Genomic DNA, 3,443 nt, shown 5'->3' on the forward strand with positions numbered 1-3,443 from the left:
GGAATAACTAGTCTATACAGGAACCAGGGAAGCAGACTCTTAGAGCAATAAAGTATGAAAGAACACAGAGCAATTTTAACCTTAAGAGAAATTTGTGTGTACATGGGGATAGGGAAGGGAAGAGAAGAGGAAGGGAATAGTTGACATTATTTAGGAAGATGACTGAGCACTTCTTCCCATTTCACACGCTTTTTTTGTTGTTTGTCAAGTTTTCCTCACCACCTAGATACCTTATAGCATAGAAGGGTAGAAGATATATCCCAATTCACATTGCATCCCTCCAGCTTCTCACCGAGAGAATCATTACCAATGGAAAGAAAAAACAAATGACTAAAAATGAAATCTATTCTGTGTCTCAGAAATAAAGGCTCAAAGGAATTTCACTCTATTTTGAACAAACAGTATGGGAGCTCTAGCATCTATTTAAATATCCTTTTGTTTCAGCTCTTTAACATTCAGTTAGGACTAGTGTTGTGGGAACTAGAAATAGTATACTAGAGGAGGAATTATCTAGATGGAAAATTCAGAAAAGGGCAAACTCAGGTTATATTAAGAAAAGTGTGAGGGTGAAAGAGAGGGCAACAACTTTGGTCTTTACAGGGAATTTCATATGGCTAGAGCCAGAGGTGCAGGAGATTAGATGAGTTAGAAGCAAGTGGATGAAGTACTTCATATGCCACACTAAGAATCTGAGATTTTATTCTTAAAGTGACTGAAAAAGAAGAAACTCCCAGGCCTCAGTGTGAAAGAAGGACGATGTGGGAGGAAGAGACCAGAAACAGGGGGAAGAGACCAGAAACAGGGAGAAGAGGGGCTTTGCATATGGGAAGAAAGTTAGAAGGTAAAACTGAAGGTGCTTGATGACCAGTTAGGCCAGTGGTGGTGAAGCTATGGCACATGTGCCCCAGTGGGCACGTAGAGCCTTCTCAGCACTTGGTCTGAGTCACCCCAGCAGCCGAGCATCAGATAACAGTTATTTTTTCTAAACTAAAACCTCAGTATTCAGGTTTAATTGCAGTGTTGGCACTTTGTGATAAGTAAGTGGGTTTGGGGTTGCAGTTTGGGCACTCGGTCTCTGAAAGGTTCGCCATCACTGAGTTAGGTCATGTTTTGGGTAGAGGTAGTTGGATGAGTAGGAGAGACTTTATCAACTTTCAGAGGCTTGAGCCCCTGGATAGATGGTACTGTTATTCATCTAGAGAAGGTATACAAAAGAAAGAGCTATTATTCAAAAAAGGAAAAATAATACAGAAGTTTTGGCTAGAGCAAGAACCAGAAGAGAGAATTTAGTTGATGAATGGTGAATTTAAGGAGAACTTGATGCAATTGAAAATATTTGGTAGGCAACTGGTTAAATGGAGCTGGAGCTCAGGGAAAAGTCTGGTCTAGGGAATTAAAGCTCATTAACTAATCAACTAAGTACCAAATAATGCCAACTAAATAACTAATAGAATTATTCAATTAACTGATGGCAGAACCTATCGCTATGCCTCTTAAAGTTACTGTGCTCTTATGGTTTGCCAGCCTCTTGATGTGTCTGAACTCATTTATTCCTCCTTATCGCCTTCTGAAATAGGTTCTATTACTCTACTTTATAAATGAGGAAACATCAAAGATATTGGGTAACCTGTTCAAGATCACATATACATCCAGAAAAAGGCAAGACTAGTGTAATTCTAGTGTCTTTACTTTTCACAATTATGCTGTACAACCTCTCAGGATACATTGCAGAGAAGAGACTAAGGTTGAAACAGAATCTTAGGGATCACCAATATTTAAGGGATGAATACAGAATTGGGAAGGAAAGTGACAAGGAGTAGCCAAAGAAGTAGTGGAAGGGCTAGAAGAGTGTTGTCATGGAAATCAAAAGAAGAATGGAGGTGAGGAGGAGGCCCTTGATGGCAGTTTTGGGGAAGCCATATGTGCCTACACTGATATGGAAGTAGGATGAGCAATGTGAAGTTCAGCAAAATCAGAAATGTTTACCAGCCCTGAGAGTGATCAAATCTCTGCCTGGTCTCCATTTTGTTGAAGCTGGAGCAAGTGGCATGGACTTCACAGGAAAAAAAAGATATGTGTGCAACTGACTGTGTACTTCCTTTGCACCTTAATAAACAAGTCTCCTGTGTTCCTTACCAAAATTGCATCACAGATGGGATTAACTTTTTAGTATGATTTAAATGTGCAGAAATATGTGGGTATGAGGACAATGAAAATTAGACTTCCTTCCATCTTAATAACTATGTATCTTGTTTACTTCACATAGATCTAAACTGGAAATATGATACTGAGCCAAACGGATATTCCCAATAGGTGGATCCTTTCTTTCCTCTTTGTTTTACTCTTATCTTCCCGTGCTTCTAATTCTTTTTTCATTGCCCACATTGGGTTCTTTATTTTGTCTCCTTTTTTCTGAATTTACGTTTTCATGTTTAGCTATCCCCGAATCCATACAATGTGCGTAGCATTGTGTTTCTTCAAGTGGTTCACAGCAGCCCTTGGTAATGGTCCTGTAGTCTCTGGATCATGTTCTAAGTCACTTAGGAAAGTGTTCCCTGAGAAAACACATTTGAACCCTGGCTTCCTGGTCCCTAATGATGTCAAACATTTATTTATTATTTATTACTAGCTAGACTTCCCATTTTTCCAGGGGAAAATTATTAAGCATTGTTAAATTTTTAAAAGCTTGCTGTTATTTATCATGATGTCCATTACACAGAGCTGTCCATTTTGAGAAGCAATAGAATTGGAACAGGAGAGGCCTGCAGTGAGAGTCTCTCCCAGGGACTTAATTTGTGGCTCAAATCTGAAACCACCATTTGTTGTCTTGTATACAGTTCTTTATGGCATTTTTGTTTTCTCTCCTAATGGGCTGTTACTCGGACCTCTTGTTGAACTTTGTTTTGTGTTGCTCTGGAGACTGCCTGTCTGTTCGAGACAGCCTTAGGAGCTTCCCAAAGTGAACATCTGAAGTGACATCAAACATATTTTAAATAAGGTAATCAAAATATATTATCTAGATTTTTAGAGAATATATCCAGCTGTATTTTTTATGTAATATGTTTCTGTCTGTTTTATTCATATAGATACATGTTATTATTTTTAGATCCAGCCAGGTTTGTTACAAATAGAAAACTCAAACCCTTTCATACCGTACTTAAACAGCTGTATCCAAAATTCTGGTATTAAATTTGAAAACTGATCTAATTAGTATTTCCTTAAAAAAAAAACCAAACCAGCAAAATCCTTCCAGCCAGATGAAATCTCAGGAGATATCTTAGATATAAACAATTTCAGACATCGGAAATCTTGAGCTTGTAAAAAAAATTGGGACACGCATAAACTCTTCTGTGATTTCCACCTGGGAGCTCATGCATATGCCCTGATTTGGAATCTGCTGCCTCTCTGCTCTATAATTGAACCCTTTCTCTCATTTCCCTCAG

The 3,443-nt window shown here is 38.4% G+C and overlaps 1 pseudogene across 1 annotated transcript in view; it reads left to right on the forward strand.

Moving 5' to 3' along the window:
* Positions 1–41: 41 nt before the first annotated feature.
* The window catches only part of LOC147826726 (thioredoxin pseudogene), a 31,525-nt pseudogene continuing 28,123 nt past the window's right edge, over positions 42–3,443 (forward strand). Inside the window, exon 1 of the transcript XR_015453424.1 lies at positions 42–2,998. The product of XR_015453424.1 is annotated as a thioredoxin pseudogene (transcript). The remainder of the gene's footprint in view (positions 2,999–3,443) is intronic.

This window comes from Heterocephalus glaber, unplaced genomic scaffold (assembly GCF_053883595.1).
Source record: "Heterocephalus glaber isolate CG9 unplaced genomic scaffold, H.glaber_assembly_v1.0 deba00001461, whole genome shotgun sequence".
Taxonomy (NCBI): Eukaryota; Metazoa; Chordata; class Mammalia; order Rodentia; family Bathyergidae; genus Heterocephalus; species Heterocephalus glaber.